Source organism: Trichechus manatus, unplaced genomic scaffold (assembly GCF_000243295.1).
Source record: "Trichechus manatus latirostris isolate Lorelei unplaced genomic scaffold, TriManLat1.0 scaffold00147, whole genome shotgun sequence".
Taxonomy (NCBI): Eukaryota; Metazoa; Chordata; class Mammalia; order Sirenia; family Trichechidae; genus Trichechus; species Trichechus manatus.
Genome location: NW_004444083.1, coordinates 335592 through 349003, shown reverse-complemented (window position 1 = coordinate 349003; position 13412 = coordinate 335592). Strand labels below are relative to the sequence as shown.

Genomic DNA, 13412 nt, shown 5'->3' with positions numbered 1-13412 from the left:
GAAAATTGTTCTGCATCCCACTTTGGTTGAGTGGCATCTGGGGTCTTAAAAGCTAGTGAGTGGCCATCTAAGATGCATCCATTGGTCCCAACCCACCTGGAGCAAAGGAGAATGAAGAACACCAAAGTCACAAGGAAAACATTAGCCCAAGAGACAGAAAGTGCTACATAAACCAGAGACTTCACCAGCCTGAGACGAGAAGAACTAGATGGTGCCTGGCTACCACCAATGACCAACCTGACAGGGAGCACAAAAGAGAGTTCCTGACGAAGCAGGAGAAAAGTGGGGTGCAGAACTCAAATTCTAGTAAAAAGACCAGACTTTTTTACCGGAGGGACCCCAGAAGACATGGCCCCCAGACTCTCTGCTGGCCCAAAACTAAAACCATTCCCAAGGCCAACTCTTCAGACAGATTAGATTGGACTATGGGACATAATAATGATACTCATGAAGAGTGTGCTTCTTAGCTCAAGTAGATACATGAGACTAAATGGGCAGCTCCTGTCCAGAGGCAAGATGAGAAGGCAGAGAGGGTTAGGAGCTGGTTGAATGGACATGGGAAATCCAGGGTGGAAAGGAGGAGTGTGCTGTTACTGCATAGGGAGAGCAACTAGGGTCACACAGCAATGTACGTATAAATTTCTGTATGAGAGACTAACTTGAATTTTAAACTTTCACTTAAAGCACAACAACAACCACCATTTACACTGGGCACCTCTGAGGTCTTTTACATCTTCAACCATGTACCTATTTCTCTATTGAAAACAATTTTTAAATTATTACGTATGTAGTGATTTTAACTCTGATGATGACTCTTAACCCACTGCTATCAAGTCGATTCCGATTCACAGTGACCCTGGAGGACAGGGTAGAACTGCCCCATGGGGTTTCCAAAGCTGTAAACTTTTACGGAAGCAGACTGCCACGTTTTTCTCTAGCGGAGCGGCTAGTGGGTTCAAACCACCAACCTTCTGGTTAGCAGCCAAGCACAGCACCACCAGGGCTCCTTACAATGACATTTAGTGGGTGAAAGTAATCAGAAAAACACACCAAAATGTTAGTCATTTTTAGCAGATATTTTTTCATTTCCGTATTCTTCATCATGTGGTCACTACAAAAAAATGGAGAAAAACTCAAAAATGATTTTTGGGATTGTCTTAGATACATGTTCATTTTTTAAAAGTCACTTTGTAATCCAAACTGTTCCCAAAAAAAATTGAGTTCTTACTGCTTAAATACAAACATAAGTAATGACATCCTGAATCAGCCAAGGATCTTGTATTCATCACTGGCCCAAAAGTCTATTTTGTAGAAGAAGAATGTTAAGTTGACTATCAGTTAATCAAAAACAGATATAGCCAACTAATTCTAAAATATGAAGCAACTCACTCCCTAACATAAATCCAGTTTTAGCTCATACACCTTGTATGATCCTTCGGAATTCTAACTGCATTTAACGAAGTATGCTTTTCTTCTTCAGGTCTCAAGGATTACTGACTAACGTCGGTGACTTTTTGCCCAAGTGCCCAAGACGGCTCACAGACCCAGTTTTAATAGGTCTGCAATCCTGCTGGCTACCATGACTGGCCAGCCAGTGGGTAGGAGGTCAGCTTATCACTAGCATTTTTAGTACATCCTCTTAAAAATGTACTTTTATACCACCCTGGAATGAAGACACACAAGAGAAAATGGAATTGGATTACAGTCTCTAAAATCTGATTTAGCTCTAACTTTTATAACCCAACATGCATTACGGTTTTTCTTAAACAGAGGTTTTTTGTTTTATTTTTTTTTAATTCTCCCTTATAAAGGCCTAGTACTACCACAGTAATTCTTAAAAGGAAGAGACGTGGCGGGAGGGGAAAGAAGTGATTTGTAAATGCCTCCTTCCTCCAAGGGACAGACCCTCCTGAGTAAACCACTGCTACTGAAAGGGAAATACAAAGTATCCTGTAGACTACAGCAATGTGCCCTCTGTGGACAAAGACAATTTTACATTTGGTAAACTATCTTTACAGCCTATGGACATACACAGTAAGGCAATACTTTCAGAACATTCTCTTGTCCTTTCAACTGCTACGAACTCCACCATAATGAGAGCACAGGGGTTAATGTAATACAGCTTGTCTTAGAAAGTTCAGGGCTGTCTTTCAACAATAAAAAATATTTCAACATTGTGATGATCATGGATTGGTAACAATCTTCTCCCAAAAAAAGGATCTGCAGCCTGTCATCCATAGTGTTAGAACCTGAAAGTAAGTTTGTGGTTAAACTCAGGGAGAAGAAAGTTACAAAATGTTTAAGTCAAAGCTGGGGAGAAAGGATACAGACTGTAACTTTAGCACAAGGTAAATAAATAATGCCCAGTGTCAGATTTTTGTTAAGATCGTGTATGTCAGAGAAATTAAATCTAAATTCAGAAATAGTCTCAAAAATACCTGTCAAAGATGAAAAAGAAAAACCCACCTTTAGAACACCATATTCTACAGAATCAGTGCTCCACCATTTCTACACTTCTACCAAAAACAAGCACCGTAGGTGCTAATGACTGTTTTTATACTGTGTCAGACATGTATAAATCCAGCACCAAGAAAAATATTAAAGCTGTTGTTCTCAAATCTGAAAGGCCCCTCCCCACCCCCCAATACAGATTCATGGGCTCTATCAGAACGGAGGAAACCCTGGTGGTGTAGTGGTTAAGAGCTACATCTGCTAACCAAAAGGACAGCAGTTTGAATCCACCAGACGCTCCTTGGAAACTCTATGGGGCAGCTCTACTCTGTCCTATAGGGCCCCTATGAGTCAGAATTGACTCGATGGCAATGGGTTGTTTTTTTTTTTCTATCAGAATGGAGGTAAGGGGAACTCAATGGTCTTATTTCTCAAAAGCCCCTCATTCTTCTAATATCAGGTAGGTTTGGGAACTGGCACAAGTTTGCATCAATTTTTTGCTATTAGTACAAATCACCTATTCCTTTGCAATCTTTACATGGCTCTCCTACATCCCATAATTCAAAACTGCCATGCATAGTCTTAGAATCCAGAAATTCCACTTCTAGAAAACTTCTAGGAATCTAGCCTGAAGAAATACTTGCACAAGTCTGCAAGCATGTATGTAATCAAAATGTACTTCAAAGTGATACTGCCTAAGACACAGAGAAAAGTCACTGACTCGTTATATCGTCCAGGAAAAAAAATGCTCACTTTAGTATGTCACAGTGGAAAAACTGGAGGTAACTCGAATGTTGTCAGTAGGAGAATAGTTCCGTAAGGACAGTGTATCAATTCTATGACATACTTAAAAAAAAAAAAGCTGCTGTCAACTGATGATGACCCCATGTGTATCAGAGCAGAACTGTGCTCCATAGGGTTTTCAATGGCTAATTTTTCAGAAGTAGATCGCCAGGCCTTTCTTGCAAGGTATCTCTGGTGGGAACTAGAACCATCAACTTTTCAGTTAGAAGTAGAATATGTTAATCATTTGCACCACCCAGGAACTCCACGACATACTTGTTAGTTGCCATCAAGTCAGCTCTGACTCATGGTGACCTTATGACATACTTAAACCAAACAGCTAAACCAGCTGCTGGGTCGATTCTGAATCATGGCGACCCCATGTGTCAAAGAGTTGAAATGCTCCAAACGGTTTTCTTGGAGGTAATCTTTACGGCAGCGACGTCACAAGACGTCATTAAAAACAAAGGTAGATCTGAATATATTGGGCTAATATCAGAGTAAGAAAAAAGTTGCAGAACATCATTGATTTGTTCAACAAATATTGGAGTTTCCTTGTGACAGGCACTGAGAGGCGTAATCTTTGCCACTAGGAAGTGCACTCAATTGGAAAGACAGAAACTAAACATCGAACCAAACTATCTGCACCCTGTGGTTAAGTGCCATAAAGGATGCCATAGGGAACCATGGAAGAGAAGAACAGGAAGGGGAGAGGAAAAGGCTGTTTTAGATTGAGTCATTAGATAACCACTCTCTAAGGGAATATTTTAAGCTGAGATCCAAAGGATAAGAGAAGCAGAAAAAAAAAAGTATTTTGTATATTTGTAGAAAAAAGTCTGGTGAAATACACCTAAGTGTCAAAAGTGGAGAAGAAAGGTTAAGTCATAAAGCACCTATTTCTTGAGTCATTTCAAATCGTAGCTGCACCATTTTAAACCATGTTACCTTGGAGAAAAGTCTTAGTTAAGCTTTAGCTTCCTTATCCGTAAAATGGAGATAACAACAGCTATATCTCACTAAGTGATACTGCCATAACTGAAATATAAAACATGTAGAAAATCATAAACTGATTGCAAGGGGAAAAAAGAAGAAGAAAAGAGGAACTACGTATTAAATTTGAAGACACCAACAAAATACAAGTTTGGACAACTGAGGGAATTTGAACAGTTACTGGTTACTTACAGATTTTAAAGAATTGTCTATTTTCTATTATGTGATCACAGTATTAGCACGTCTTTAAAAAGAATCCTCGTCTTTTAGCAAGGCAAATACTTAGAGATCAACTAAAATAATGAATGAAATCTGCTTCCAAATAATTTGGGAAGGGGGAGAGAAGTAAAAGCATAGTTTAAAAAAATTAAGTGGCCATGAACTGATGGTGTCATAGCTGGGTCTTAGGTACACTGAGGTTCATTATACAATTTTACTTTAATATATGTTTGAAATCTTCCATAATAAAATGTTCCTCATAAGAAGAATATGCACTCAAATATAAGTTATTATTATTACCTCTGGCAAGGGATGAGGACTGTTGCTTTTGTTTTCAAAGAGTCATTACCACTTTATTTTAGAAAGTACGTCCAGAGAGAGTTCTTTTATCAGAAATTAGAAAAATTAACCTTCTGGATGTAGAGCAAAACATCCCTGACCTAAATGTGCCACACCCTCATTTCATTAATTCAACCTTTAAGTCCTGGTCCCCCAATACTAACAAAGTGCAAGGTTATTAAAGAAAACACTATGCCTTTCAGAAGTGAACATACAAAAGAAAACAAATCTTGCTTCCCACCCATTTGAGGAGTGGACACAGTGACCGGATGCATCTTTCCATGGCTGTTTTCAAAGTTTCTGAGCGTAAGTGTACTCTTCCCTCCTAAGTTAAAAGAAATTCGACATAAGTCTTCCAATCATACGAAATGCAACCACCTGACAAACGTGAACTTCAGAGGATGCAGAATTAATTCAACACCCAACTCTTTCAAATGGAGCTAAACAGCTATTATACCACTCCATTCCAGCAAAAGAGGAAACATCTCCATTCGTTTCAAGTCTTTTTCTAAATCTTAAGTAATGACAAACAGTGCCTTAAACACTTCACTAAGTGTTGCTAAGACAAAACATAGAATGGATTATGTACACTGAAAACACCTTCAGGGTTAAGATGAACCAGAAGTAAGCCTGGACATTGCCACCCCAGACAGATCATCATCCATGAGCAAAGTCTGGACTGGTCTTCCCCAAATTCCTTACTTTACACTTGACTCCACTAAAGTTCACCTGAGTTTGTCTATTCAAAATCTTCTTGCCTTAAATTTCTCAATGTTTCTGCATATTACAATTCTGAAGAGCTCTGTGGCATTTTGTGAACTTAGACATTTCACTAGATGCTATAAGTAGGTACTTGTAACAGAAAACCACGTTTCAACTGCCTTTCTCTATACACTCCGTCCCCATGGGTTCCTAAGGAAGGTACCACATTCTACATGACAAAGCACTCACCATTGCCACATCACTCACCACAAGTTCACTAAGGTTCAACAGTCTGCAAAAGACCTATGATGGGCCAATCAGAGTCCTTCTCCCAAAGACTCTCTGGGCACCTAGACTGTAAAGTGTAAAGCCTGGCATTATCAATGGCTATGTTTACCACAGCCATATTAGGAAACAGGTTTTAGATAGATAAATAACGCAGACAAGCAAAGAGTAGAGATAACAGGTAAGAGCATGTGAACTGGTGGTCACAATTGTTCCTAAGGCCCAGCTGTCTTGATTCCATCTTTAAGGATTCCATGAAATACACATGGCTTGTCAACTGCCAGGTACTAGCTCTAGCTAACCCAATGTCCGATTCACGTTTGAAATTTTTTAGAAGTCCTAATTTATATTTTATGCCTCCAAATTGAGATGGATGTCCTTTTAGACCTGACTCATTGGTGGAGATTCAGTATTTCCCCAATAACAAAGACAAACAAAAACTATTAAGCGATACTCTATTTCTATACAACACCAATGTATGAAAACTTCTGGCATGTACCTCTCTCTTTAATCCTAACAACCTTAGGATTATAGCAAGAACAAATATTACTAATATCAGAAGGAGAGACTCAAAGGAAATCCACCTATGTTCAAGTATCTAAGCTAAAAATCAGATTATAATTGACTCTCAGGCCACACTACAACCACATGAAGACTTACTCCTTTAACACAAACCATTTTATAGCCACCCACTAAGGGAAAAAACACCGCATTTGTGCAGCACTTTAGAGCAGTGATTTAAAAAAGTTACTGACTCCCTAACCGGGATAAGGACTTAAGAGGAAAAGTCACTACTAATAGAGACTCGGCAGATGTGGTATGAGGAGTAAGGAAAGCATTTCTATCAGTTACACCTGGTGTTTTTGGAGGGGGGACCAGTGAGGGGAAACCAAGGTCCAGTCTTTTTCGCTGGTATAGGGCATGCCAGATCTTATTCAACTATTCATTTATTTAACATGTATTTACTGATTAGCCTACTTCATAGGTTTTAGTCACTGGGAGATAGGGATAAACAACAAAGTCTCTCCCCTCATGAATCTTGAATTTTAGGGAAGAAGGCAGACAAAAAGCAAACAGTACTAGACAGTGGTAAGTGCTCTGACGACAATTAAGCTGTCAGGGGAGAGAGGATAAAGGAAGGGGGACGGCAGCAGGGGAAGGTGAAGTGTTCTCTACTCCACCTTTCTTCTCTGCTGAAAGAATCCCGTGTTAGGGCACAAATCCCTTCACCTCAGAGGAAACAGACCACTCCCCTAGCCCTAGGGGATAAGTCATGATTGGGCTAAAGCCAATATTTTTTCAAACGGCAGGATTAGAGCCTTGAAATCAATTTAGAGCAGGGGTTCACAAGCAGGAGTTCATGACCTTGAATCAAAAATCATAATAATTTCACTAGCCTCTAACTGAAAAGTAACAATTCCTTCTGTTAGAATACTCAACCACCACAGCAACATTGGCAGTACCTGTCTTTGCACCAACAGAAATCACAGATATTATCATATCACGTTACAGCTGCTGCAGACATCCCAGAGTATCATTTACACACATCACTACTTTGAACTGCTGCTAGATCATGTTCCTGAAAGTGCTAATAAAGAAACATATTACTATATTACAACAAGAACTTGGCTGCTAATCAAAAGGCTGGCAGTTCGAATCCACCAGCTGCTCCTTGGAAACCCCAAAGGGCAGTTCTCCTCTGTCCTGTAGGGTAGCTATGAGTCAGAACCAACTCGACGGCAACGGGTTTAGTTTAAAGTTCAAAAGCTAGATTTCAATACCCTGGTATATTTAGTTTTTTCAATCCTGTGTATTTATTTTATGAATTTAAAAATACTGTTTGCGGTAGTCTACAAGATTCAGATTGCTAATGAGTCCTCAGCACATGAAAGGTTAAGAGCCGCCTAGACTTAAATGGTACTAACTAGAACTTCGAAATGAAATGGAAAATAGCAGCATGTATGATGATTAAGTACTATTAGTGAGATCTGTCATATACTGAGGTATTTCTTACCATGAATTGTAGGTCAAAAGAATATGAAAGCCAACGATCTAATCCTGTCTGTGTACAAAATACCATTACCAAACCTATTGACGACAAGTCGATTCTGACTCATAGTGACCCTACAGGGCAGAGCAGAACTGCGCCATAGGGTCTCCAAGAAGTGGCTGATGGATTCGAACTGTCAATCTTCTGGTGAGCAGTCGAGCTTTTAACCACTACACCACCAGGGCTCCCCCCTTTTTTTTGGTGGGGGGTGGGGGCAGAGGTATGACACAGTCCTCACCAGTAAGATGTGTGGGGAGGTACGCTAGGCTTCCTGTAGGAATACTGTTGCTTTCTGGATTAAAAAAAAAGGCCCCATCTTTTCCTCCTTCCTGCCTCAAATGTAGACACAATCACTTCAAGCCATGACAGCCATCTTGCGACCACGTGAATCAGCGGCTAAGAATGGCAGAGCAGACACACACAAAGAACCTGGGTCCCTGCTGGAACCACTCTGCAGCTGAACCCCGTCATCTAAGGACAAATAAAACACTATTTGTTTAAAGCCCTATTAGTCAAGTTTTCTATTACTTACAGGTGAAAAAGCACCTATGCGATACAAGAATTTTTATGGATAGGGTAACCAAGTGTTATGCATTGAATTATGTCCCCCAAAAATATGTGTAGGAAATCCTAACCTGTATCCTGTGGTTATAATCCCATTTGGGAAAGGGCTGTCTTTGTCATGTTAATGAGGCAGGATTAGCTCGGGGTGTATCTTCAGTCCGTTTCAAGATATAAAGGAGATTAAACAAGCACGCAGAGGAGAGATGGGGTAAGACAGATGTCAAGACACATGGAGATCTCCAAGGAACAAGGAAGCAGAAGCTGAAGAGACATGGACCTTCCTCCAGAGCTAAAAGAGAGCCTTTCCCCACCTCAAGCCAGGTATCTGAATTTGGACTTCTAAGCCTCCTAAACTGTGAGAAAATAAATTTGTTTGTTACAGCCATCCACCACATGTGATTTTTGTTATAGGAGCACTAGATAACTAAGACACCAAGTAGGACCTTTCTGAGGCTTAACATCTGAACAAAGACCTTGTACATGAGGAGATAACCACGTAAGATCTAGACAAGCATTCCAGGCAGCAGGGACAGCAAGTAGAAAACAAGAGAAGTAGGAGATGCTGTCAGAGGCAGGCAAGGTCCAGACCATGTGAAACACCTTGTAAGCCACTAGGAGCCTTCCAACACCTCCCACTGGACTGCCACAAGCACACATACACACCCCTCACATATGTAAGAACATTTCCCCTATCAGTACAAACGATAACAGAGGAAGAGCCCTCCTCTGAAAACTTGGCTTCAAAGAGTCAGGTACAAATTGTTGCTGGAAGCATTATTAATAATTGTTAATTAAAAATAAAAAGAAAAAAAAACCTAGAAGCAATTAACAAGAGAAAGAGGACTGGATTATGATTAAATCAATTAGATATAAAGTCAGCATTAATACAAATAACAAAATAAGAAAATATTCATGACATAATATTATGGGGAATAACATATAATATGAATCCATTTTTATTAAAAAAGACAAGAAGAAAATTTCTACAAAAACGTTTATTAGGTTGTAAGATTATGGATGATTCTTAATTTTCTTTTTTGTATTTTTCTGTATTCGTATTTTAGCTATCACTCTATTTTCAAAAATAAGTTTAAAGCATCTTAAAAAAAAAGAAGGCCTACTGACACCCTCAACTAACATGAATATTGCTGAGAACTAATACAGTTTTAAAACTATATTTTGAGCTACCAGTTATAAGGACTACAAAGAGAGTCACTATACCAAAAAGAATCAGTCAACGTTCAACCATTTCAGGAGGCAGCACATGATCAGGAACCGATGGTACTGAAGGAAGAAGTCCAAGTTACACTGGAGGCACTGGCAAAAAGCAAGGCTCCAGGAATTGACAGAATACCAACTGAGATGTTTCAACAAATGGATACAGCTCTGGAAGTGCTCACTCGTCTATGCCAAAAAATTTGGAACACAGCTACCTGGCCAACCAACGGGAAGAGATCCATATTTACGCCTATTTCCAAGAAAGGTGATCCAACTGAATGTGGAAATTATCAAACAATATTATATGCAAGTAAAATTTTGCCGAAGATAATCCAAAAGCAGCTGCAGCAGTATATCGACAGGGAACTGTCAGAAATTCAAGCTGGATTCAGAAGAAAACGTGGAACCAGGGATATCATTACTGATGTGTGATGGATCCTGGCTGAAAGCAGAGAATACACCAGAAAGACGCCTACCTGTGTTTTACTGACTATGCAAAAACATTCGAATGTGTGGATCATAACAAATTATGGATAACACTGCAAAGAATGGGAATTCCAGACTACTTCATTGTGCTCATGAGGAACCAGTACATGCATCAAGAGGCAGTAGTTCGAACAAAACAAGGGGACACTGCGTGGTTTAAAGTCAAGAAAGGTGTGCGTCAGGGTTGTATCCTTTCACCACGCTTATTCAATCTGTATGCTGAGCAAATAATCCGAGAAGCTGGACTATATGAAGAATATGGCATCAGGATTGGAGGAACACTCGTTAAAGACGTGTGTTACGCAGATGACACAACCTTGCTTGCTTGAAGTGAAGAGGACCTGAAGCACTTACTGATAAGATCTAAGACCACAGCCTTCAGTATGGATTACACCTCAACATAAAAGAAAACAAAAATTCTCACATCTGGACTAATGAGTAATGTCATGATAAACAGAGAAAAGAATGAAGTTGTCAGGGATTTCATTTTACTTGGATCCACAATCAACACCCATGAAAGCAGCAGTCAAGAAGTCAAAAGATGCATTGCAAGACCTCTTTAAAGTGTTAAAAAGCAAAGCTGTCACCCTGAAGACAAAGGTGTGCCTGACCCAAGCCATGGTGTTTTCAATTGCCTCATATGCACACGAAAGCTGGATGATGAATAAGGATGACCGAAGAATTGACACCTTTCAACAGGCAAAGAACACTGAATATACCACGGACTGTCAAAAGAATGAACACAAATCTGTCTTGGAAGAAGTACAACCAGAACGCTCCTTAGAAGCAAGGATGGCGAGCCTTCGTCTCACATACTTTGAACATGTTATCAAGAGGCATCAGTCCCTAGAAAAGGACATCATGCCTGGTAAAGTAGAGGGTCAGTAAAAAAGACAAGACCCTCAACAAGACGGACTGACACAGTGGCTGTAACAACTGGCTCAAGCATAACAACAATTGTGAGGACAGCATGGGACCAGGCAGTGTTTTATACTGGTGTACACAGGGTCGCTATGAGTCAGAACAGGCTCGATAGTACCTAACAACAACAGTTTATAAGCCAAACGACTCAAGCCTTTATATCTGAACTTATCTATTTATTTAATTCACAATTCTAGCCAACTTCACTTTTGCATCTCAACTCATATCCAAGCCCCCCAACTTGATGGGGGTGGGGGGTGCACATTCACTGTACAAAGTCAGTCACGTAAGAAGCAGGCCATTAAGGAGCATACAACTGCCAATGAGTACATTAAGGCTCAGTATAACAAACCAAAGGAACCCTGGTGGTGCAGTGGTTAAAGTGCTTGGTTGGTAACGTAAACATCGGTGGTTCAAAACCACCAGCGGATCCACGGAAGAAAAGATGTGACAGTCTGCTTCCATGAAGAGTACAGCCTTGGAAACCCTACGGGGCAGTTTTACTTGGTCCTAGAAGGTCACTGTGAGTTGAAATCTACTTGATGGCAGTGGATTTTTGGTTTTAGTATAATAAACTAATGTTCATTAATGGTGGCCAAGAAGCAGGAATAAAACATTACAGGGCATACAGAACAGTCAGTGGAAAGTCAAGTACGTTACCATGAAAAGGTGTGTTCATTGTACTGATATTTCAAGAGGTTTCGCCACATCTATTTCTTTAAAAAAAAAAAAAAAAAAATCCATTGATTAGTTTATCCTCTTACAATGGAAAAACCTGACCTTGAAACTAGGTAAAGGGAATATGGGATGTTCCTTATATTATTTTTGCAACCTTTTTGTAAGTCTGAAATGATATCAAAATAAAAAGACATCAGAAAACTTAACCTTAAGCCACACCACACTAACGTTGACCTTACTTACTTGAAACTGTTACAAGCAGTCAAAGAGGCTGTAATTAGCAGTGATAAAACATTTTAACCTGGATCAATTTAGACACCACATCCCAAAAAAACTTTTCAAAGCCCTGAATGCTCGTCCAGGTCAGGAGTATTCTTCCTTTCTACCTTTAAGTTTCATATTAACTGTTCAGTAAATTTACGAACACAGAAATTATAACATCTTAAGAATAATAAATTCACATTCTGCCAAACTTTAATTTTATAAATTTTTATCAACTGTGAAAATAAGCCATCACTTAAAAGAACCATTAGAATAAAAGCCACTATTAAACTCCTTCTAGGATCCAATATCCCAACCAGAAAAAATTATAATATAGTAACTTCTGCTCTTTGATCACTTAACTATGTACCAGGCAGGGTACTAATCACATCATTTCCTCATTTAAAACTTAAAAGAATCCTGTGAAGCGTGTATTTTCCACAATTAACACATTAAGTAGCTTACCCAAAGTCAAACAACTAGAAAACCGGAACCTAAGTCTGTCTTCACCAGAATCCATAAACACTTAAGGAAGGTATATGAGCATTAGGCCTCCTTTCAACCCTAAAACTGAACCACTCAAATTAATTCCAAGATGATATAAGGGAAATCCATCTTCTTATGCCTGTTTTTGTAGACAGTAAAGAAAAGGAAAATGAAAATGCTCCCTCAGAAATAATGGTTAACAACAGTAAGAGCTAACACATTTAGCACTTATCCAGTACCAGGCATTGTTCTAAGAGTTTTACATATGTTAACTAATTTAATCTTTACAACAATCCTAAAATACAGGTACTATTATTATTATTCCCATTTTACAGACGGGGAAATTGAAGCAGAAAAGGGGAAGGGGGGGACTTACCAAAAATCATACAGCTAGTAGTTCTGGAGCCAGGACTTAAATCTCAGTCTTTGCTCTTAACCACTACATTAAACTCCTCTACCACTTAAAGAAATTATCTTTAGACCATATAAATGGCATTTCAAATTCCTCTGCTTATTAAGTAATATTCTGGAGCACAGGTTGGCTAACTATGGCCCACAGGCCAAATCTGGTCCACCATCTTGTTTTGTAAATAAAGTTCCTGGAACATAGTCAATGGCTGCTTTCACCCTGTAATAGCAGATTTGAGTAGTTATGGCCCACAAAGCCAAAAACATTTATTATCTGACCCTTTACAAAAAGTTTGTCAACCCCTGTTCTGGAGGATAATATTGAATATAACCTCCTCTAAACTACCCTAATTTGTATACATGTTTTTTTCTTTTTTACTATTTCTATAAATAAAACAGCAGCAACTGCCACTCATTTTACACACAACTAAATTAAGGGTCAGTAAGCTTAAGTCAAGAGATGAAAAGACGCATCACATTGGGCAAATCGGCTGCAAAAGACCTCTTTATAGTAGTCTTTAAAAAAGCAAAGATGTCACCGGATTGAGTCCAGTACAGCTAGATGGTGCCC

General features: G+C 39.2%; 1 protein-coding gene across 21 annotated transcripts in view; it reads right to left on the bottom strand.

Annotated features, from left to right (window-relative positions):
- TRIP12 (thyroid hormone receptor interactor 12) overlaps window positions 1-13412 on the bottom strand; it is a 142420-nt gene that overhangs the window by 115834 nt on the left and 13174 nt on the right. Inside the window, exon 1 of one of the 21 annotated variants that reach the window (XM_023740067.1) lies at window positions 11669-11716. The exons of the other annotated variants lie outside the window; for them this stretch is intronic. The gene's annotated coding sequence lies outside the window, so the exon portion shown is untranslated. Of the gene's footprint in view, window positions 1-11668; window positions 11717-13412 lie in introns of those variants that run through there. 21 annotated transcript variants of the gene reach the window in all.